General features: G+C 39.7%; 1 protein-coding gene across 4 annotated transcripts in view; it reads right to left on the bottom strand.

Annotated features, from left to right (window-relative positions):
* MACROD2 (mono-ADP ribosylhydrolase 2) overlaps positions 1-25,880 on the bottom strand; it is a 2,169,899-nt gene that overhangs the window by 52,662 nt on the left and 2,091,357 nt on the right. The gene's annotated exons all lie outside the window — the stretch shown is intronic.

Raw genomic sequence — 25,880 nt, 5'->3', positions numbered from 1 at the left:
GTCTCAAAATTTTGTTTTCCCCTAAGATAGAGGAAGGGGGTTTGTGAGGGGAGGATCAACTGCTGCAATAATTATAGCTGCTTAGAAATCAAGAGGTCACCGGTCAGTCAATGGTAGGGTGCAAATCTGTGCTGCAGTTAATTAAGTTAGCCTTCATAGCAACTGCTCCAACTACAAAGAAAGCTTGCCAGCTAGTTCCCAACAATCACAGGACAAAAAAATGAATGAAACGGCTAAGAGATTTGGCAAACAAATTGTTGGCCATTTGGGAGTAACTTAAGGCAACCTGAAAAGAGCCCCTTGATTGAAATCAATTAAAAGGGACCAAACAAGTGACCAGCTGAAGAACGAGATCTTAAATATCCCTCCTACCCAATAAGGGTCCAAATAGTGCCCCAAAGCCCTGGGAGCCTCATGAATATTCTGAGATTTTTAAAAGCCTAAACAAGGAGGGGTGGGAGGAGGGGAAGCCAGGTCTTTGCTTCTAAATAATGGTGGCTCTCCCTTGGCTCTGCGTAGCCTTCCTGGATTCCCTTTTCAAGCTCTTTATTGAAATTGCTCAGGTCTTTAACGGATCTCCCGTGAGGACTCAAAAGCCTTAAGCTAATTACTCTTGGCTGAGATATGCCTGATGAGATGGGAAAAAATATAAAGCTTTTGAAAGGGTGAAAAATCTCCGACCATCTGCTGGTGGTGTTACTAAATGTACAATAGAGGGAGAAAGAGAGGGCAGCTAGCCTGAGTGGAAAGGTGCAGGATTTATTTAATTACTGGGTCAATGAGACCATTACTGCTTGGAATGCTGGGAAAGGCAGGCCAAATCAGCTTAGAGCTCTGAGCATCAACAACAGCGTTTTTAGTGCATAAGCGAAGACACCACGGGTCACCAAAAAGAAGATGAATTTTGAGGGAGGAAAGGAAAATTGGATTAAAGCTTGCTTTAGAAAAGTATGATTAATTAGAAGTCGCAGGTATTTTATGGCACGGAGAGAAAGAAATGATCCTATGTTGGCACTGTTGCAGAACAACCTGTGTATTATTTTTTTTCTAATTACCTTTGGTCCTCAAAGGCAGTCGCAGATGGAGCCTTGGTGAAGCCCATTCTCTCTGATGTCAGACCATTGCTTCTGTTATACTCGCCCATCTAGGTGAACAGCCTGTGTTTAGCTTTCAAATCAATACCCCAGGTGTTGATTCAATATGGCAAACAGATTATGCATGTTGTGCTCAGCTTCTCCTTTTTTCTTTTCTTTTTAGAAGCAACTAATCCCCTCAAATTCAGCTGAGAAAATGTTAGATTTTGGAAGACAAACTGACTTAACTCAGATAGGAGGTTGCGAAATCCAAGTTTATTTTTACTTTATGTAGGGTAACTCCTGCAAGTTGAGCAGGAGTTATGTCCTAAATCCTATTTTTGTTCTTTTGTCAACCTTTGCAGAGGGAATGCCATTTTCTATCACATTTTCTCCTTGCTTCTGTGTCTGAGGATGGGCAAAAACTATGAAAATTATGGGGAAGGGGCCGGCGTTGTGGTGCAGCGGGTTAACACCCTGGCCTGAAGTGTCAGCATCCCATATGGGCACCGGTTGGTGATCTGGCTGCTCCACAAGATGGCCCAGATCCTTGGGCCCCTGCACCCACGTGGGAGACCTGGAAGAAGCTCCCGGTTCCCAGCTTCAGATCAGCTCAGCTCTAGCCATTGCGGCCAACTGGGGAGTGAACCATCAGATGGAAGACCTCTCTCTCTCTCTCTCTCTCTCTCTGCCTCTCCTCTCCCTGTATAACTCTGACTTTCAAATAAATAAATAAACCTTAAAAAAAGAAAATTATAGGGAAGTTATTTTTTCTTTACCCAACTCTCTCCGACCCCTTTACTATTCATTGAAACTAGGGAAAAATGACCTTTGGTAGTGAACATTGCTTTCCTTTTTGAGGATACACGACTCAAAATGTGTATATCCTGGATGCTCTTGAGCATCCCAGGGCTGCTCTGCAACAAGCATACGCTATCCTTAGTCCTACCCCCCACCCAAAAAGCCACAAGGGCCAGAGCGCTGTGCCTATCCAAAGCCAGGAGCCAGGTGCCTCCTCCTAGGCTCCCATGTGGGTGCAGGGCACAAGCACTTGGGCCATCCTCCACTGCACACCCAGGCTACAGCAGAGAGCTGGACTGGAAGAGGAGCAACCGGGACAGAATCCGGCGCCCCAACCGGGACTAGAACCCGGTGTGCCAGCACCGCAAGGTGGAGGATTAGCCTAGTGAGCCGCGGCGCTGGCCCCTGGGAGCTTCTTAAAAGCTCTTAGAAGTGCAGATTCCCAATCTCTTCAGGGTGGGAGGGTGCACACCAATCTGTATTTTAACAAATCAAAGGCTGTGGGTGTGTTTTGTTTTGTTTTGTTTTGTTTTTGGGGAGGGAGGGAGGGAGGAAGGAAGAGAGAAATCCTATCCCTAGGATCACTTTCCAAATGCCCCATTGGCAGGCCAGGGAATAAAGCTTGGAGCTGAAGCAGGGAGCTAAGATCTCAATCCACATCTCCCACAAGAATAACAGGAACCCAACTATTTGAGCCATCATAGCTGCTTCTCAGGGCCTGTATTAGCAATAAACTGGAGTTAGGAGTCAACACTGGGTATCAAATACAGGCACTCAGATGGGGGTATCTTAATTGCTAGGCCAAATGCCCACCTCCAAATTAATTCATATGCGTATCTAAGTTTGAGAGCCACTGTGATAGAATAAAATAGCAACTATGCTTGTGACTAGTTATTAGAGTCAGGTTCCGTACTCCCATTTTGGGAAGTTTCTTGCATGTTAATTTATATCTTCTCCCTTGCTGAGAATATTGGTTTGATTCTTGCTATTTCTTCCTGATGGGAAAATAGAAGCCAACTATTTTACTTCCATTTTCCTTCCTTTCTTTTCATAATTTCCTTGTTTCTCCTTCCCTCCTGCCTTCTTTTGTTTCCCGAATGCCTTTAATTTCTTTTCTTCTCATCTCCTAGAGATGCATAAGTATTCTACTGGCATTCACTATGACCACAGAAATTAAATTTACATGAACTAATTTCCAATTGTGCAACCAACAGAGACTGACATTACAAAGTGATAGGTCATAATAAAAAAATCTGTCTAATTTAGCATAGATTATAGGCAGGATAATTTTATGGTAATTCCCAAGTAAGACATGGAAGGATATTGAAGTCTGTCTTTATTCTGGGTATCCATTATGAATTTTTCAATAAGGAGAATGTATTAGGTTTTCTTTTTCTTTCTTTGTTTTTGCTGTTGTAAGTTACCTAGACTTAGTAGCTTAACATAGCCCAAATGTATTATCTCTTATAGCTCTGGATGGAGGCCAGATGTCTGGGGCTAAAATTGAGGCATCAGCTCAGCTGCCTCCCTGCTCATGGCTCCAGGGAGGAATCCACTCATTTCCTTGCCTATCCCAGTTTCTAGAGAACACCTGTATTCCTTGTCTCATGGCTCCTTCCTCCAACTGCAAAGCCAGTACCACAGTTTCTTCAAATCTCAATCTCTGTCTCTTCTTTGCATCTAACACATACCTTTCTATAATTTTCCTGCCTCTGCGTTTTTCTTACAAATATATTTGTGATTATACTGGGGCTACCTGAGTAGTCCAGATTAACCTCTTGTTGAGATCCTTAACTTAATCATACCTGCAAATATGTCACAGAGCCACAGGTTGCAGGGATAAGGACATGGACAGCTTTGGAGTGAGATTACTGTGTCTACTTCAGGTAATTATAAAACAAGTGCAAACCTTGATGTTCTCTTCACTCCCACATTTTATTTGGTGCCTGGCCTAAAATTTCTATTCCTTATTGTGGGGAGCAACTTGGACTAGACTGTTACTGGAATTAAGACTTATTCTATGCATCTGCTCTCCCACAATATGGCGCTGAGAAGGGAGAAACAGCCTCTACCCAGCTGCCTCCAGTTTAACCAATAAACTGTAGGACCTACTCCTGATTGGAGGAGAGCAGCGTACTCGGCGTGTGGGTAGCAGAGTTGGGATTGGTGGAAGAGGACTATAAAGGAGGAGAGAGACAACATGCACCAGGAACATCTAAGGGGAACACCTGAGCAGCCCCCGAGAGAGCCGGCCGGTGGTGTGCCGCTCCCCCGCGGAAGTGGGGAAAGTGGCAGGGGGAACCGCCCTTCCACGGAGGTGGAAGGGACGGCAGCCAACCCGGGAAGAACCAGCAGCAAACCCGGGAAGGGCCGAGCAGACAAAAGAACAGCACAGGGTCTTGTGTCGTTCCTCCACGAAGAGGGGGAGCGACACTTATCATTTGTGAAGAAATAGTAAGATATCTTTTGGATATCTTCTTGTATTGTCAGAATTAACTGTAAGGTCCCATTGATCACCTCTTGAAGTAAGAGCCAAAAATTTAGAAATATGAAACACATATATATGTATTTATATATGGATTTATTTATAAACACATATATAAATATATATGGTATATACAATATAATATTATGCATCTATATCATTTCTAAGTATGACATTTTATGCAAATTTTATTTTCTGATCACAAAAATGTTCTACATTTTTAATGGGAAAAAAAAGAGCAATATAACACAGTGTGAAATCCTGACTACATCCATTTTGAAAAAAATACTCTCAACATTGAAATTGTATGTCTATACCTTAATATATTATGAATCACGTATCTCAATCCTGAATGTTATTACACTGTGAACTGTGCTTGTCAATGTATGAAACATGACTAGGTAAAGTAAATTATATTTAATAATTGAGGAACAACACAAATATAATAAACTGAAAACAGCATTCTCCTTTCAATATGTTTTAAGAAGAAATGTCTTGTTTCCCCCCTTACTATTTCTTTGCTGCTTTTTAAAATTCAGTTTCAATTAAAACAAAGCAAATAAGCTATGAAAATATACCTGAAAATGAACTGATGTGCTTTTAATGTCAAAAGTGTGAGTTTAACAATGGGATGATATTTATTGGTTAGAAGCATGACTGATTCATCTTGACACCACTTCCTTTGAAGATTCACAGTGAAATAAAGCAATCACATGCAATCAACCCAAACCCTTTGCTATTGTTAAGATGTTTACCTATCTTTTTCTTTTTTTTTAAGTTATTGCAACAGATGTCATAAAATAAATGTGGTGAAACATTCAAGCAGCAAGTTCCCTAATTGTTTCCATCTTGATTATAAAAACAGATCGAGAGGTAAATCCTCACAGTGAAATAAATGCAAAAAATAATTAACATTCAAAGTACTCCTTATACCACCTGCTCTTTACATACTCTGCTGAAACAAAGGCACCTGATGTATGAAGAGTAATGAAAAGAAAATGAGTTTCCCTCCAAAGCAGAGAGAAAAGTAGCACTTACAATTGAAAGCCAAATCAGAATGGCTATATCTTTGGTACACTCATTAGGGCCTGCTAGTTCTTGTATCTCATGGCTCAAGTTCAGTCTAAGTGCAAATGCAGTAAATATTTTATCAAAGGTAGGACATAATAATTTATGGCTATTTGTTTACTAAAAGTATTAAAAAGAAAATTTTTAATTTAAATAATTACTGCATTTCTACTTTAACCAGTATCTGAATTAAGGCTAACCTTTTCAAATTGTATACAAATTCAGGTTAAACTCTACTGACAATAGTTTCCTTTTGCTTGTAAAAACATTTTCACTTATTTAGTTGAGAGGCAGAGAAACAGATAAGTGGGAGAGAGAATGACTGCCCATATGTTGATCAATTCCCCAAATGCCCACAATGGCCAGAACTGGGCAAGGCCATGAACTGGGCTCTAGGAACTCAATCCAGATTTTTCCCACAAAGACAGCAGGAGCCCAACTACTTGAGCAATCACCACTGCCTCTCAGTATTTGCCCCAACAAGAAGTTGGAATTAGGAGCCCAAGCCAGGAATTGAACTTGGGTACTCCATTGTGGAACAAATGAATCCTAACTGCTAGGCTAAGCAGCTACTCCAGAGAATATTTTTCTTTATAATAAAACAATATAAATGACCACATTTTTACATTCATATTATCACCGTAACAGTTTCACTTACATTATAGGTTACACCTGTGGTTGTTAGTTCTGTCACCTAGATGATCTTTCTGTACAAAGGGTTATGATTAGGAACTTTAATTGACAGTCATAATGCAAATAAGGAGAAAGCTACCATCACTTCACTGGGAATAGGTGAACCCTCCCTTTCATGGACAGCAGCAAAAAATGGGTTTAAAGAAAATTTAAATTTTTAATCTAACAAAGAAAGAGCCAAGCAAACTAGATTAACCAGATACCAAAGCCAAATCACAAAGTAAGGAAGCAGGCTTCTAAATAAGTGGTTATAGAAATTATTTGATTCTACGTATGGACTGAGCCCGAGACACACTGCTTTGGGATTTCTCTCATGCATCAGAGGGAGCAATTTCTTCCAGCTTACTGGCTTGGGAAGGGATATAGACAGACTACTGTTTCTATAGGGGAGTAGGGCATTGTGACAATAAACCCATTTCCAGGGATGCGTCTCAAGGGTATGGTTGATAAAGACTTTATAATTTGGGAGTTCTTGTACTAGAAAGAGGACATTCAGATCCAGGGTAGTTCACATAGGTGTTACAGAGTGAGGTTCAGCAAAATTCTCTTAACAGGTCATGTAATAAATGCTTCAGGTTTTGCATGTTCTAATAAATTTTATTTGTAGGCTCTGACATTTGAATTTTATATAATTCCATAGGGATACTGAACCCAAGCCCAGAAGAATGTACTAAATGCTGTATTTTATAGTCCTTATTAACTAAAGCTTTTAATTTAATGTGAACAACACAAAAATCAATAATGAATCCATTTAATCCCCACGATTGTCTTGGGCTTTCACTCCATCACTTCTGCTTTGATAACTATACTCTGCCACCATGATTTTCACTGGCAACTTGGGAAGCCAGGAGAGCAGAGTTGGTTATATTTAAAGTAGACGTTAAATCAAAAATGGTCAAAAGAAAGAATTTGGTTATATAATGATAAAGGGATCAAAACATCAGGAAAACACAAGAATTGCAAATATTTATTCACCCAACATCAGAGCATCTAGTTATGCAATGGAAATACTAACAGAGCTGTGGAGTTCTTAATGGTCCACTCTCAACAATGGATAGATAGTCCAGAAAGAATATCAAAAAGGGAACAATGGATTTGAACAACACTATGGACTAAATGGACTTTTATAGGACACCTGATCTAGCAGTGGCAGAATACATATTCTTCTCCAATGTGCATAAAACATTCTCCAGGATAGATCATGTTAGGCTACAAAATAGCTGTAAATGAGTTCAAGATTGAAATCATATAAGGTGGCGCTGGCACAGTGGTGCAGTAGGTTAATCCTCCACCTGCAGCGCCGGCATCCATAATGGGCACCTGTTCTAGTCCCGGCTACTCCTCTTCCAATCCAGCTCTATGGTGTGGCCTGGGAAAGCAGTAGATGGCCCAAGTCCTTGGGCCTCTGCACCCACATGGGAGACCAGGAAGAAGCACCTGGCTCCTGGCTCCGGATCAGCTCAGCTCTGGCTGTTGCAGTCATTTGGGGGGTGAACCAATGGACGGAAAGCCTTTCTCTCTGTCTCTCCCTCTCACTGTCTGTAACTCTACCTCTCAAATAAATAAATAAAATCTTATTTTAAAGATTTATTTATTTACATGAAAGTCAGAATTACACAGAGAAGGAAAGAGAGGCAGAGAGATGGGGGAGGGGAGTCTTCCATCCGCTGGTTCACTCCCCAGATGGCCACAACAGCTAGAACTACACCAATCTGAAGTCAGGAGCCAGGATCCTCCTCCGGGTCTCCCACACGGGTTCAGGGGCCCAAGGACTTGGGCCATCCTCCACTGTTTTCCCAGGCCTCAGCAGAGAGCTGGATCGGAAGTAGAGCAGCTGGGACTTGAACCAGCACCCATATGGGATGCCAGCACTGCAGGTGGTGGCTTTACCCACTATGCCACTGTGCTGGCCCCAATAAATAAAATCTTTTAAAAAAATCATATAGGGTATGTATTTTAATCCCAAGAATATGAAATTAGAGACAAATAATAGGAGAACTTTCAGAAAATTCACAAATAGGTGGAAATTAAAAAGCATGCTCCTGAATGAACAATAGGTCAAGGAAGAAATAAAAAAAGAAATAAAAAAAATCTTGAAACAAGCAGAAAAGGAAACATAGCAAATCAAAACTTATGGTATGCAGCAAAGCCTATATTAAGAAAAGTATGGGGGTCAGCACAGGTTAAGCATCAGCCTGCATTGCTGGCATCCAATATAGGCACCGGTTCAAGTCCCGGCTGCTCCACTTCCAATCCAGCTCTCTGCTATGGCCTAGGAAAGCAGTGGAAGATGGCTCAAGTGCTTGGGCCCCTGCACCCATGTGGGAGACCCTGAAGAAGCTCCAGTCTCCTGGTTTGGATTAGCCTAGTTCTGCCCATTGTAGACATTTGGGGAGTGAATCAGCGGATGGAAGACCTCTCTCTCTGTGTCTCTCCCTCTCTCTGTCTGTAACTCTACTTGTCAAGTAAATATATCTTTCAAAAAAAAGTATGAAATAAACAACTTAACTTTAAATCTCAACCAACTAGGAAAAGAAGGAAAAAACTGAACTCAAAGTGAGCGTCAGGAAGGAAGAAGATTAAAGAAGAAATCTCTGATCACTAATGAGATAGAGACTAGAAAAACAATTTTTAAAATCAAGAAAAATAACAGTTGGTGTTTTGAAAAGATAAACTAAATTAAACTCAAATAAACTCAAATAAAATTATCAACGAAAGAGGAGCATAACTATGACCAGAGAAATGCAAAGGATCACAAGAGACGGTTATAAAAATTATATATTTTTATATATTAATTACATATCAACAAATTGAAAAATATTAAATAAATTGAACATTTCTAGAAACATACAGTCTAACTAGAATGAAACATGAAGAAATAGAAAATCTCAATAGACCAACACTGAGTACAGAGATTGAATCAGCAACCAAGAATCTCCCAGGAAAGAAGACCTCAGGACCAAGGAAGAAGTAATGTAAATTCTTCTTAAATCATTCCAAGAAATGAAGAGGGAAGGAACACTTCCTAACTTGTATGTAAAATAAACTTTTATTTTAATTCTGCTTTCCATGAACTTCTTGAAGCACCTTTGCAGTTCTACATAATTCCAAGATAGACGAGTTTTTAAAGACTTAAAACCATTGAGTTTTAAATCCTGTATGAATTTTCTTAAATTCTTAACTTTACAGATTTTATTGACAGAAAATACCATATTATATTAAAAATAATAATACTGATGACTCTGAAAGTAATTCAGAAGTAGGACCCTAAGCCAGATGAAGTGTTAGCAATACATTAACTCATTGATTTACACTAAATTTTTGAATATAAGGTTCCATGTCTTGTTTCAATAAACATAAGACAGAAAACCTAAATGAGAAGAAATTATTCTCTTACTTTAGCCAGATTAAAAAAATATTAATATATAAAGTGATGATATATCACACAGTTGAGCCATCCAATAAGTACAGCTATATTTTAATACATGTACATCTACAGTATATGTAGAACAGTAGTCCTTGGCACAAAATGATACTGAATAAATTACAACCTCAAATGTAATTGGAGGCTACTGCTGTGTCCCAATACTATATCAGTATTTTATTACTTCCTGTTAACACCAAGTGTCTAATAGTTAACACTGATGAGTACAGTGAAGTGGGTAAAAGGCTAAAAATGGCAGTTCTACTTTCAATACACTGTCAAGAAAAATTGTCCAAGGCTTGATAACAGACAAAGGCAATGGATGAGTATTATGTCCATGCAATGCTGGGAGTTGCCTAGCATATTCTATGGGGTTATCTGACTAATCAAAGTATTATTCCTTTTCTAGGCAGTAGATTATTTTATATGAACATTTGCAGAGATAGAAGTTAACTTGTAGAACACTTGTGGTAATGAAGATGAGATTTGTTTATAGCAATGAAATTGAATTTTGTGTTGTGGAAATAAGGGCTACATCTTAGTCATGCATAATATCCAGTTCTGAAAATTTCAGTGCTCTTGAATGGTGTGTGCCTGTACTGACACATTCAGTATTTCTAAGTGTGCGTATTATGACATATGTGTACATCTTCAATCTCTAATCCCTATATATGGAGATGGATTACACACACATGCACACATAGTTCAAATTCTCCTTTGAACTGCTTTTAACATCTTACAGATTCCCTCATTAATGATTTAAATAAACTATTTGACATGCATTAATTCTATCTTTATGAGAGCCATGATTTTTTTTTAACCTAGAAAACTTTTATTTAAAGTATACAAACTTCATGCCTTTCATATATACAAATTTAGGAGCACAGTGTGAGTCATTTTATCTTTCCAAAGTAATAATTTGGCATTATAGAATCTCTTGGGGAAGAAAGTGAATGCAATGAACCAGTCATCAAATGTTAGTAATTCAAGATGGCGGAATAGTGAGGGCGCGCACCGATAGTCCGGGAAAATTTAGTTTAATAAAAGGGGAGTTACGGTAGCCGCAGAAAAAAGAACCAGGAAAAAATTGCACGGGAATCGTGAATCGGAGGACCTACTGGGAGAACAAGGTCGCCCACCGCCTGGAAGCCAAGTCGCGGGACCGAGCCGCAGAAGCCCCAGTGCTCCAAGGGGAGTGCATGCCACACAGACAACAGCGGGGAGACTTGGGACGCTCAGGGCTCCGAGTCCACACATCGGCGCTGGAAGGGGAGGTGAGCTCAATAACCCGAGACATTGGTGGGGAAACAGGGGTCAGAATCTAGAGGGGGGCCAGAAAGTGCAGCAAACTCACTACCGGAAAGAAGGAAAAAAAAAGCTTCGGGGTTTCTCTTCCCCCTAACCTTGCAAAGGTTACAAGGCTGTGAGGCTAGAAGAATTCCCAAGAGACAAAGAGCAGGCCTGCTCTCTGGATTTACATATCAATGGGGGAGAGCTAAGGAACTGAGTCACTACAATTCAGTAGCCTAGGCAACCCAGTGGGAGTCCAGAGGAGCCAAAGACTGGAAGCTAAATACCATCAATTCTGCACAGCCATGCCCTGTGGTGTTACTTACCCCCTGAATAAATAAAATAAATAAATAAATAAAAAGAGAGAGATTTACCACGCATAACCTGAGGGTGTCACCTTTGCACACCCTTAACCTGGAAGAACCAGGCAGAGCTCTCAGGCCGCACCCATCTCAAGCCTCCAAGGCTCCTCCAACAGCAGGCAGTCCACTTAACACGGACACAGTATAAAAAAAAAAAAAAAAAAAAAAGAGAAAAAAAAACGCACAGTGACGCAAGAAGAATTAACTATGCCAAGTAACAAACACAGAAATAGAGGGAGCAAGATCAACGATGACACTATGATGCCTCCAAATAAGCAAAACACCCCAAGCCAAGAGTATGAAGATGATGAGATAGAAGAAATGCAAGATACGGATTTCAAAAAATTTATGATAAGAACATTTAGAAGTTTTCAAAAGCAAATCCTTGAACTACAGAAATCCTTAATGGACAAGATTGAAAATCTCTCTCATGAAAATGAAATTTTAAGGAAGAGTCAAAATGAAACTCAGAAACTAGTAGAACAGGAAAGTGTTATAGTGAAGAGAAATCAAAATGAAATGAAGAGCTCAATAGATCAAATGACAAACACATTAGAAAGCCTTAAAAACAGAATGGGTGAAGCAGAAAAGAGAGAATATCGGACTTAGAAGATAGAGCACAGGAAAACATACAGTCAAACCAAAGAAAAGAAGAGGAAATTAGAAACCTAAAAAATATTGTTGGGAATCTACAGGATACTATTAAAAAAACCAACATTTGAGTTCTAGGAGTTCCTGAAGGCATGGAGAGAGAGAAAGGATTGGAAGGCCTTTTTAGTGAGATACTAGCAGAGAACTTTCCAGGTTTGGAGAAGGACAGAGATATCCTAGTACAGGAAGCTCATAGAACCCCCAATAAACATGACCAAAAGAGATCCTCACCACGACACGTGGTAATTAAACTTACCACAGTGAAACATAAAGAAAAGATCCTAAAATGTGCAAGAGAGAAACGTCAGATTACTCTCAGAGGATCTCCAATCAGACTCACAGCTGACTTCTCATCAGAAACCCTACAAGCCGGCGCCGTGGCTCAATAGGCTAATCCTCCACCTTGCGGCGCCGGCACACCGGGTTCTAGTCCCGGTTGGGGCGCCGGATTCTGTCCCGGTTGCCCCTCTTCCAGGCCAGCTCTCTGCTATGGCCAGGGAGTGCAGTGGAGGATGGCCCAGGTGCTTGGGCCCTGCACCCCATGGGAGACCAGGAAAAGCACCTGGCTCCTGGCTCCTGCCAGGATCAGCGCGGTGCGCCGGCTGCAGCGGCGGCCATTGGAGGGTGAACCAGCGGCAAAGGAAGACCTTTCTCTCTCTGTCTCTCTCTCTCACTGTCCACTCTGCCTGTCAAAAAAAAAAAAAAAAAAAAAAAAAAAAAAAAAAAAAAAAGAAACCCTACAAGCTAGGAGGGAATGGCGAGACATAGCACAGGTGCTAAGAGAGAAAAATTGCCAGCCCAGAATATTATATCCTGCCAAGCTCTCATTTGTGAATGAAGGTGAAATAAAGACCTTTCATAGCAAACAGAAATTGAAAGACTTTGTGGCCACTCGTCCGGCCCTGCAAAAGATACTTAAAGATGTGCTACACTCAGAAACACAGAAACACGGCCATCAATATGAAAGAAGGGAAAGGAAGAACACCTACCAGTAAAAGAGCATGGGAAGCTCAAAGCATATACTAGAAAATATCTCCGGGAAAATGGCAGGGCAAAGTCACTATGTATCAATAGTCACATTGAACATTAATGGTCTGAATTCTTCAGTTAAAAGACACCGTTTAGCTGACTGGCTCACAGAACACAACCCAACTATTTGTTGCCTACAAGAAACACATCTCTCTAACAAAGAGGCATGCAGACTGAAAGTGAAAGGTTGGAAAAAGATATTCCATGCCAACAGAAACCAAAAAAAAGCAGGTGTAGCCATATTAATATCAGACAAAATAAACTTTAATACAAAAACTGTTAAGAGAGACAAAGAGGGACACTATATAATGATTAAGGGTTCAATTCAACAGGAAGATGTAACTATTATAAATGTATATGCACCTAATTACAGGGCACCGGTCTATTTAAAAGATATGTTAAGGGACTTAAAGGGAGATTTAGATTCCAATACAATAGTACTGGGGGACTTCAATACTCCACTCTCAGAAATAGACAGATCATCCGGACAGAAGATCAACAAGGAAACAGCAGATTTAATTGACACTATTGCCCAAATGGATCTAACAGATATCTACAGAACTTTCAACCCTACATCTACAGACTTCACATTCTTCTCAGCAGCGCATGGAACCTTCTCTAGGATTGACCACATACTAGGCCATAAAGCAAGTCTCAGCAAATTTAAAAGAATTAGAATCATACCATGCAGCTTCTCAGACCACAGCGGGATGAAGTTGGAAATTAGCAACTCAGGAAACCCCAGAAAGTATGCAAACACATGGAGACTGAACAACATGCTCCTGAATGAACACTGGGTCATTCAAGAAATCAAAAGAGAAATCAAAAACTTTCTGGAAGTAAATGAAGACAACAACACAACATATCAAAACTTATGGGATACAGCAAAAGCAGTATTGAGAGGCAAATTTATAGCAATAGGTGCCTATACCAAGAAATTGGAAAGGTACCAAATAAATGAGCTTTCAGCACACCTCAAGGACCTAGAAAAACTGCAGCAAACCAAACCCAAATCTAGTAGGAGAAGAGAAATAATTAAAACCAGAGAAGAAATTAACAGGATTGAATCCAAAAAAACATTACAAAAAATCAGCCAAGCGAGAAGCTGGTTTTTTGAAAAAATAAACAAAATTGACACCCCATTGGCCCAACTAACTAAAAAAAGAAGAGAAAAGACCCAAATCAATAAAATCAGAGATGAAAAAGGAAACATAACAACAGACACCACAGAAATAAAAAGAATCATCAGAAATTACTACAAGGACCTGTATGCCAGCAAACAGGAAAACCTATCAGAAATGGATAGATTCCTGGACACATGCAATCTACCAAAATTGAACCATGAAGACATCGAAAACCTAAATAGACCCATAACTGAAACAGAAATTGAAACAGTAATAAAGGCCCTCCCAACAAAGAAAAGCCCAGGACCAGATGGATTCACTGCTGAATTCTACCAGACATTTAAAGAAGAACTAATCCCATTTCTTCTCAAACTATTCAGAACAATCGAAAAAGAGGGAATCCTCCCAAATTCTTTCTATGAAGCCAGCATCACCTTAATCCCTAAGCCAGAGAAAGATGCAGCACTGAAAGAAAATTACAGACCAATATCCCTGATGAACACAGACGCAAAAATCCTCAATAAAATTCTGGCCAATAGAATACAACAACACATCAGGAAAATCATCCACCCAGACCAAGTGGGATTTATCCCTGGTATGCAGGGATGGTTCAACATTCGCAAATCAATCAATGTGATTCACCACATTAACAGACTGCAGAAGAAAAACCATATGATTATCTTAATTGATGCAGAGAAAGCATTTGATAAAATTCAACACCCTTTCATGATGAAAACTCTAAGCAAATTGGGTATAGAAGGAACATTCCTCAATATAATCAAAGCAATTTATAAAAAACCCACAGCCAGCATCCTATTGAATGGGGAAAAGTTGGAAGCATTTCCACTGAAATCTGGCACCAGGCAGGGATGCCCACTCTCACCACTGCTATTTAACATAGTTCTGGAAGTTTTAGCCAGAGCCATCAGACAAGAAAAAGAAATCAAAGGAATACAAATCAAGAAGGAAGAAGTCAAACTATCCCTCTTTGCAGACGATATGATTCTGTACTTAGAGGATCCAAAGAACTCTACTAAGAGACTATTGGAACTCATAGAGGAGTTTGGCAAAGTGGCAGGATATAAAATCAATGCACAAAAATCAACAGCCTTTGTATACACAAGCAATGCCATGACTGAGAAAGAGCTGCTAAGATCAATCCCATTCACAATAGCTACAAAAACAATCAGATACCTTGGAATAAACTTAACCAAGGACGTTAAAGATCTCTACGATGAAAACTACAAAACCTTAAAGAAAGAAATAGAAGAGGATACCAAAAAATGGAAAAATCTTCCATGCTCATGGATTGGAAGAATCAACATCATCAAAATGTCCATTCTCCCAAAAGCAATTTATAGATTCAGTGCAATCCCAATCAAGATACCAAAGACATTCTTCGCAGATCTAGAAAAAATGATGCTGAAATTCATATGGAGGCACAAGAGACCTCGAATAGCTAAAGCAATCTTGTACAACAAAAACAAAGCCGGAGGCATCACAATACCAGACTTCAGGACATACTACAGGGCAGTTGTAATCAAAACAGCATGGTACTGGTACAGAAACAGATGGATAGACCAATGGAACAGAAGAGAAACACCAGAAATCAACCCAAACATCTACAGCCAACTTATATTTGATCAAGGATCTAAAACTAATTCTTGGAGCAAGGACAGTCTATTCAATAAATGGTGCTGGGAAAACTGGATTTCCACGTGCAGAAGCATGAAGCAAGACCCCTACCTTACACCTTACACAAAAATCCACTCAACGTGGATTAAAGACCTAAATCTACGTCCTGACACCATTAAGTTATTAGAGAACATTGGAGAAACCCTTCAAGATATTGGCACAGGCAAAGAATTTCTGGAAAAGACCCGGGAGGCACAGACAGTCAAAGCCAAAATCAACTATTGGGATTGCATCAAATTGAGAAGTTTCTGTACTGCAAAAGAAACAGTCAGGAGAGTGAAGAGACAACCGACAGAATGGGAAAAAATATTTGCAAACTATGCAACAGATAAAGGGTTAATAACCAGAATCTACAAAGAGATCAAGAAACTCCACAAAAACAAAACCAACAACCCACTTAAGAGATGGGCCAAGGACCTCAATAGACATTTTTCAAAAGAGGAAATCCAAATGGCCAACAGGCACATGAAAAAATGTTCAAGGTCACTAGCAATCAGGGAAATGCAAATCAAAAGCACAATGAGGTTTCACCTCACCCCGGTTAGAATGGCTCACATACAGAAATCTACCAACAACAGATGCTGGCGAGGATGTGGGGAAAAAGGGACACTAACCCACTGTTGGTGGGAATGCAAACTGGTCAAGCCACTATGGAAATCAGTCTGGAGATTCCTCAGAAACCTGAATATAACCCTACCGTTCGACCCAGCCATCCCACTCCTTGGAATTTACCCAAAGGAGTTTAAATTGATAAACAAAAAAGCGGTCTGCACCCTAATGTTTATTGCAGCACAATTCACAATAGCCAAGACCTGGAACCAACCTAAATGCCCATCAACGGTAGACTGGATAAAGAAATTATGGGATATGTATTCTTTAGAGTACTATACTGCAGTAAGAAACAACGAAATCCAGTCATTTGCAACAAAATGGAGGAATCTGGAACACATCATGCTGAGTGAAGTAAGCCAGTCCCAAAGGGACAAATACCATATGTTCTCCCTGATCGGTGACAACTGACTCAACACCAAAAAGGAAACCTCCTGAAGTGAAATGGACACTATGAGAAATGGTGACTTGATCAGCATAGCCCTGACTGCTAATGGACAACTTAATACATTATCCCTCATAGTATTTTTTTTTTGTCTGTTCTACTTAATATGACTGGTTTAATTCTGTAATTATCACACAGTTATTCTTAAGTGTTGAAAATTAACTGAAATGTGATCCCTGTTAAACATAAGAGTGGGAATAAGAGAGGGAAGAGATGTATAATTTGGGGCATGCTCGGGCTGACTTGCCCCAATTGGTAGAGTTGGAAACATACCAGGGGATTCCAATTCAATCCCATCAAGGTGGCATGTGCCAATGCCATCTCACTACTCCAAGTGATCAATTTCAGTTCACAATTGATCATAATGAAAGGACTAAGAGTCAAAGGGAGCACATAAACAAGTCTAGTATCTGCTAACACCAACCGATAGAATAAATAAAGGGGAGAGTGATCCAACATGGGAAGTGAGATACTCAGCAGACTCATAGAATGGCAGATGTCCTAAATAGCACTCTGTCCTCAGAATCAGCCCTAAAGGCACTCGGATCTGGCTGAAAAGCCCATGAGAGTATTTCAGGCATGGAAAGCCAAGACACTCTGGCAAAAAGATCTCTGTGAGTGAGATCCCAGTGGAAAGAACAGGTCTTCAAAGAGGGAGGTGCCTTTCTCTGAAGGGAGGAGAGAACCTCCACTTTACTATGACCGTGTCTAAACAAGATAAGAGTCGGAGAACTCAAGGGGCTTCCATAGCCTTGGAAACTCATAACTGGTGCATAGGGAGATTACTGATGCCATAAACAGGAGTGTCAATTGGTAAAGTCAACAACAGGAGTCACTGTGCACTTACTCCTCATGTAGGATCTCGGTCCTTAACGTGCTGTACACTGAGGCTTAATGCTATAACGAGTACTCAAACAGTATATTTCACTTTGTGTTTCTATGGGGGTGCAAACGACTGAAATCTTTACTTAATGTACACTAAACTGATCTTCTGTAAAAAAAAAAAAAAAAAAAAGAAAGAAAGAAAGAAAGAAATTTTCAATTCCCAACTTGACTCTCACTGGGATTAAACATGACAATAGGTCTGATCTGATTTCATCATCATTTTAAAAAAATCATCTATTATTTTTCACTTTATGTTTCTGTGTGGGAGCAAACTGTTGAAATACTTACTTAAGGTATACTAAGCTGATCTTCTGTATATTAAGATAATCGAAAATGAATCTTGATGTGAATGGAAGGGGAGAGGGAGTGGGAAAGGGGAGGGTTGTTGGTGGGAGGGACGGTATGGGGGGGGAAGCCATTGTAACCCATGAGTCGTACTTTGGAAATTTATATTCATTAAATAAAAGATAAAAAAAAAAAAGAATTTAGGTATTTCACCCACAGAGACTGGCAGAATTCTAATGCAGCAGAGAGGAAGAAGAAGTTCAACATCTGGGGACTGAAAGACACATACGGGAGAGGTCTTTTTGCTTTTGCAAATTGCTTTTAAGAAACCACAGGGTCATAGAACCATATGGCTCAGGGCATGCCCAGACTGACCTAGGCTTGATACAATGGTATACTAAACTAAATTGAGGAGTTAGGGATGGGAGGAAATCATGACAAAAGGATTGCAGGATGTGACTGGATGATGGCTGTTTATTATAAGAGATGGTTTCTGAAAATTCCCCAGATGAAGATGGACTAATAATTAACTACAAGTTGCAGTTCTAACATTTACCTAAACCTACAAACATACGTGGGTTTGTGGTACTTCAGGGAACGGAGGGATGAGAGCGGTCGCAGTGGGAGGCACACTGAGGACCAGAGAGACCTTATGCAAAGAAGGAAAGATAGAGGTTGAGGTGAGAAGTTGCCACAAATGAAAGCTTTCAACCTGAGATGAGAAGAAATGGTTCTTAACCCAAAGAATTCTCAGAGATACTGCAAAGGACCTGATATCCTCTAACATGTAAAATGCCATTCAGGATAATTTTTTCTAACTCTTAAAAGTTTGATGATAATGGTAAGCTAGAGAATTTAGATAAATTTAAGAGGCCTGAAAAACTTTTCTAACTGGGTAGCTACACATGACCTTTTTACATGCATAGTCCAAATTTGTACATGTACATATATACATATTATGCAAACTGATAATACTGTAGCAGCAAATATACTTTTCATTTTCACTTTTTTTTTAACTTTAAAATTATTGGTCAGTTACACTTTTGTTTGAGAAATACAGATAAAGATCAACATTCTAAAGGTAAATTTAAAAAAAAAATCTTACCTTATACAGTGCTAATTTGAATGAACTGGTTCCATATGTAAATTGCACTCATAAATATATGTAGAAAACTTAAACAATTTATAAGGTAATCATTTTACCTTCAGTGTAAGAAATATCCTGAAGCATTTTAAAGTATTTCTAGGATCCAATTAAGGGCCAGTGCTGTGGCGTAGTGGGTAAAGCTGCTGCCTGCGGTGCCAGCATCCCATATGGGCGTCAGTTCAAGTCCTAGTTGCTCCACTTCCGATTCAGCTCTCTGTTATGGCCTGGGAAAGCAGTAGAAGATGGCCCAAGTTCTTGGGCCCCTGCACCTATGTGGGAGACCTGGAATAAGCTCCTGGCTCCTGGCTTCTGATCAGCGCATTTCCAGCCCTTGTGGCCAATTAGGGAGTGAGCCAGGAGATAGACGACCCCTCTCTCTCCCTCTCTCTTTCTCTCTGTGCCTCTCCTCTCTGTGTAATTCTTTCAAACAAATAAATTAATCAATCTTTAAAAATGATCCAATTAAGGACCGGCAGTTTGAATTTCATTTATATCTTAAATGAAGATTGGGTTGATAAATTCTAATTAGAAAATATGATTAGGAAAGAAGGCCAGTAACAAAAGAAAGCCATTTGAAAGTGAAACTTCCTTAGAAAGCGAATAGTGCTGCTAATGTGAAAAATACAGTATCAGTAAAGTTGATCTCAGTTGAAAAGATGATGTACCAAAGATTTTCTGAAAATAGAAAGTTCCAGGAAGTTGCTTTATTTCTCAAGATGCAAGCTGATATACTATTTTGCATGAATCAAAAATATGCCCAGCTACGATTCTCTGTAGCAAAGAACACCAGCTGGATATGAAAGCCTGCATGTTATTGATTCTGTGTATGGCTACATTGCTGGCATGGGGTCTGCTTTTCCAGGAGTGGTAAAAGGGCTCTGTCAGCGATATCAGAATTCCAAAAATAATGGAAAAAACACCAAGGGCTGTGGAGTGATGCTTTGTAGTCGAGATAAATCCCTAATGGATTTGACTGGTAGGAGCAGAAGAGAAAGCGGCTCCCTTACTATGAGTTCTAAGATGAAACAGGAGCCAGAGGAGCTGCAAGAAAAGATGTTTCCCATGTGGACTAAGAAAGATCGTGATGGAAATCAAGCCTGGTTCTAAGCAGACTGCGTGTAAACCTAATTTGAGCTAAATGGCTTTTTTCTTCCTTTAAAGTATCCTCAGGGAACAATTAGCTGTCCAATTATTGGTACGTTGTAATATAAAATACAGTTAATTTGGCTGATCTTTTTGCTCAGTCGAGGATGCCTCGGCATTTTTTGTCAATAGAATAAATAAAGCTGGGAAAGATCTTCGAGTGTTCGGTGTCCTTATGACCACCGGCTTCCGGGTCCTCATCCCCGTTTCATCCAGAGAGTGGCACTCAGAGTTGTTCTAACAAGCAAAGTGACAAACTGGAGAACACTATGGCTGCATAACTGAGTTTATACCTCTCACTACTGCCCTGCAAACTGGGACTCTTGAACTTCTAGGGACTGCCGGGGATCCCAGAGGCAGAGGTGGAAGCCACACGCCCCTGGACACTTAGCACACACGCCAGTCAATCAGCAAACCATGAACCCATGGATGTGACATTTTATACTTGTTGCTGATGTGCCCTGTACTCTTGGCCTATGGGTCTGCCTACATTCATCTTTTCCCAGGAAAAAGCAAAATATACCCTGAGCTATCATCAATACTTTCATCAATTTTAGGTAAACAGTTAAAGGGGTACTATCCCATTCTATTATTATTCATTGATGTAAGAAAACTAACTGGGACCACATATATGCATTCTGTATAATTCTGGAGAAGTCTGATATAACTAAAAATTAAATAGGAGTGGAGGTTTTGGGAAGCAATAAAGACATAATGTTGATTTGCCTGATATTTTATATCAAATATTTCTAAATTCAACCAGACATAAATCTTACGGGACATGTTTAAATGCTTGCTATATATCTTATGCTGAAACATGGGATCCTTTTGACAGGAAACTTTTTATTACATTACTCTGATGTTCAGTTATTAACCTAAATGATGTTATTCTACCGGATTTCACATGTGTTGCAGATCCTGCTGGGAAAGCATAAAACTGGACTCATTTAGGAAGAGACAATGTGGCTATAGGAGAAAAGCTACCATATGTGAAACCTCACTCTATGCCTGTTGAAAGTTTTGTATTCCAGATCTCCCACTGGCATGGCCATTGTGTTATTGTGTAATTTTATCAGCGTGAACTTCTGCTGAACAGTTTCGCACCTTTTCAAAATCCATATTTTGGGAAAGCTAACTTCAAAACTTAATGTTGCAACATCTGTGCCCATACACCTGGGAGCCATAGAAGATGTGTCCTGAAGATTATCTACATTTCCTAATCTTAAAAAATGCCACAAAATGAGAGAAAAAAGGTGATACATTTTCCAGGTTTGGCTTTTTTTTTTTTTTTTTTCTTTAAAGGAACCACTTTCTGCCTGTTTAAAAAGATTCTTACAATAGGGCCGGCGCTGTGGCTCACTTGGTTAATCCTCCGCCTGAGGCGCCGGCATCCCATATGGGCACCGGGTTCTGGTTCTGGTTGCTCCTCTTCCATCCAGCTCTCTGCTGTGGCCCAGGAGGGCAGCGGAGGATGGCCCAAGTGCTTGGGCCCTGCACCCGCATGGGAGTCCAGGGTAAGTACCTGGCTCCTGGCTATGGATAGGCGCAGCATGCCGGCCATAGCATGCTGGCCGTAGCGGCCACTTGGGGGGTGAACCAACGGAAGGAAGACCTTTCTCTCTGTCTCTCTCTCTCTCACTGTCTAACTCTGTCAAATAAAAATAAAGATTCTTACAATATAGGACAAATAATATATCTATAGTTACAAAGAATATCTCTACAAATGTAATAGAATACTCATTTGGCTTTGTTTACATATAATTCCTATTACATATGTGTAGCTTTTTGTTAGGACATTATTTTGTAAATGTACTCCAAACCTGGAGCTATAGTCTCAAAATTTGTCCAAACAAGACTCTTTAATAACCACATTAAGCAAAGTAGAGGGTAAAAATATCCTGGAACTTTGAAATTCTTTTTTTTTTCTACTTTTGTTCTGTGGATGTATGAAGAGCATAGTGGTATCTTTTTTTAAAAACAGAAATTATGGTTTTATCATAATTTCTCAAACAGAAGATTGAGATCTTGTCAATAATAAAAGGAATATATGCATGGAGAGAAGTGCCTCCTACCCTACCTTCCACTGATTGTTCTTGTTATATAGAATAAAATACAAGTTCATGAAATTTTGCATGATGTAATAATGAAGTAGGCAGGCATATAGGTTAAAATGGATTGGGTTTGTGAGCTGGAAGACCACGCCTTCACCACGCCCCTGTGTGACCTCACGCCCTACCTGATACCTTAGCCACGCCCCTATGTGACCCCACCCCTTACCTGGCCACACCTGGGTGCCCATCAGCCAATCAGGTTAATTGACCACTCCCCTTTGGAAGTGGGTTAAAAGCCTGGGACACATTGTGTCTGGCCCTTCTCTCTTCCCAGGCCTCTTGCCGGAGGGGACTTGCTGTAGCCCTGCGCCTCCCGAGGGCCACGCACCCTAGGATTCCTGGCCTAGATGCTCCTCCATGTGGCTGGTTCCTGGTACTCGGTATGAACCCAGTTTACCTCTGTTTCTTAAATAAAGCTCTCACTCTCCTATGCATCTTTCTCACTAAATAAAGGCTTAAAATGTACCATGCTGCCTCCTTTATCTGTGTCGGTATTTAGAATTCTTCTCTAAATATTAGGCAAGAACCCTCCTGGGCTTATTAATATTGGGGATTTATTAATAAGCATATGGTGAAATCATATGCCACCCCAAATTCCAGTAGCATATGTGGCACCCCAGATAGCACTACTGGGGAACTCTAAAGGGCCACAATTTTGTATAAATTTTAGGGGGTCATCTCCAATTTCAATTCCATTTTCCTGTGAACTCTTTGAAGCCCCCCTATACACAGTAAGATAGGGTTTAGAGCCATATGAAAACTGTTAGCATGAGATGATGTTGCCATTCAAATGTGCAGAACCATTTGTTGTTGAAGGATAATACAAGATATGTGAAGTTTTTGTGGATTTCATATTGGATATTGGGGAACTCACATGTGGAATCTCTTGACTTTGTCATCAATTTATTAAGTTAAGATAGTTGCTGAATGCTTATGGACTGTTTTCTATGCGCCAAGTATTACTATAATGCTTTATATGTGTTATTCACCAAAACCGTAAGTGGCAAGTGGTTCCATTACCACCATCTTACAGATGAGAAATTTGAAGCAGAGAGACCACACAACTTGCCTAAGGTCACCCAACTTCACACGGTGGAGAAGAGCTACTGCAGAGCCCCACTAATCTGCACAACCCTCTCTTGCTTTGGGTACTTTTCCTACATGAAACAGAATAGCTTTTCTTTTTTTTTTTTTTAAAGAAAAATAGGATTTATTCAAGTTGGAAACCTCCTACTGAAGCAGCAAAGAGGAGTGTTCTAAGGGAGGAAGACCCAGAGGGCTGGTGGTAGTGGGCTTTTTAAGCACAATCTTGGGGAAGAAACTGTCAGTCAATATAAGGTGGGACAAACCCATCAAAAGACCTGATTTATATTTTAATTATTTTACCCTGTCTGTCTTGCTCCTGATAAAACAAAGAGCCATCAGAAGAGTGACTAATTTACTTTACAATAGACTGGGAGCTCAGAAGGATGGAATCACCACTCTCTTACTCACAATAGCTTTCAAGGTGGGTTGATGCAAAGAACAAGGTGACAAAACTGAGGCATGTAAACTGATTTCAAATTTCAACAATGGAAATATTCAAGGCAGGGCCAAGATAAGCATAATCAAACTTTAAAGTAAAATGTGGCTAATGTAAGCCCACTGGCATTGTCCTTTCACAGTGAAACAAGACTAGTGTCTGCTAATACTAACTGATAGAATAAAAAAGGGAGAGAACGATCCAACACAGGAAGTGGGATACACAGCAGACTCATAGAATGGCAGATGTCCTAAACAGCACTCTGGCCTCAGAATCAGCCCTTAAGGCATTCAGATCTGGCTGAAGAGCCCAAGAGAGTATTTTAGACATGGAAAGCCAAGACACTCTGGCAAAAACAAAACAAAACAAAAAACAAACCAAACCAAAACCAAACCTAAATGAAGGATCTCTGTGAATGAGATCCCAGTAGAAAGAATGGGCCGTCAAAGAAGGAGGTACCTTTTTCTGAAGGGAGGAGTGAATTTCCACTTTGACTATGACCTTGTCTAAATAAGATCGGAGTTGGCGAACTCAAGAGGCTTCCATAGCCTTGGCAACTCATGACTAGAGCCTAGGGAGATTACTGATGCCATAAACAAGAGTGTAAATTTCTTAAGTCAACAACAGGAGTCACTGTGCACTTATTCCTCATGTAGGATCTCTGTCCTTAATGTGTTGTTCAATGTGAATTAATTTTATAACTAGTACTCAAACAGTATTTTACACTTTATGTTCTGTGTGGGTGCAAACTATTGAAATCTTTACTTAATATATACTAAATTGATCTTCTGTATATAAAGATAATTGAAAATGAATCTTGATGTGAATGGAATGGGAGAGGGAGCAGGAGTTGGGAGGTTTGTGGGTGGGAGGGAAGTTATGGGGGGGAAGCCATTGTAATCCATAAACTGTACTTTGGAAATTTATATTTACTAAATAAAAGTTAAAAAAAAAATAAATTTATCGTCAGAGTTGCTATAGGCATATAGCAGAATCTGATCTTGCTACTTCCCTATAAGTTGTTCCATCATTTATGGAAGAAGACTAGCATACCTATAAGGAAGAGAGGAAGAGTATTTAACTCCTAAGTAATTAGGAATGGGTTCAACTCTAGGGAAGGTACTGGAGGTGGGACAGCATGTCAATGCATGCTGAACACGTGCTTTTCCTTTATGGGTGAAGTTAAAAAAGAAAACACACCATCTGTTTCATGGTTTTTTTTTTTACTCATTTGCATTTCTTGAGGCACAATACACAAAGCAAATAATTTCTGTTATGGAGAAATTAAGCAAATAGGTATGACATTATGCATTTTTCATTTTAGGAATACAGTTGAAGGAAGTAGTTCCATAATTCCATGTATCTGAATCTGAGTAAGCATTGTATCAATTCTTTTTATCATTGTCAGGCATGAAATATTCTAAGTGTACCATTCACTTGACTTACCAGGAACATGGCATCATGCGTCTAAACTAGGATTTGCAACTGAGAGGGGATTATTAGATGCATAAAGAAGGAAAAATATTGTGCAATAAAAGCCGTGGAAAGTCAAAATCCCTAGCATAGGTTAGCAGTTACATTGTGTCAATGTCCCTGCTGAGAAGAGTTCATAATTTGGAAGCTGTAGTTGCTATTGACCTGATTTTACAGTTGAGATGATGTCTGCATTTAATTTGGCAGGAAAATTGATCACTGTGTTCTATAAACAAGGCCTATCATGTCATTACCCTGAAACTGCTTTGCAAATACCTATTCATTTAAGAGCAGTCTGATTTATAATATAGTGTAACAGACAAATTATTTCATGAGCTATTTTAAAGAGATTGCTTTATATTGGAAAATTGGATTTGCCAATTTCTTCAATAAACACTAAATGTCTTTGATAATAGCTATTTTATAAAGATTTTTTTTCTTAAAGGTTTCTTTATTCACTTCAATATATTGGCTTCTTGACCCAAATGCTGCTTAATATTTACAAAGTGTTCATTCTCCCTTTAACTTCACAAGTCATTATGGAGTCCACTTATTTTTAAAATAC

This window comes from Oryctolagus cuniculus, chromosome 11, assembly GCF_051225735.1.
Source record: "Oryctolagus cuniculus isolate XC-2025 breed Fujian yellow rabbit chromosome 11, ASM5122573v1, whole genome shotgun sequence".
NCBI classification, from domain to species: Eukaryota; Metazoa; Chordata; class Mammalia; order Lagomorpha; family Leporidae; genus Oryctolagus; species Oryctolagus cuniculus.
Note: the sequence above shows the minus strand (reverse complement) of the source record. Positions and strands in the feature narration are given on the sequence as shown.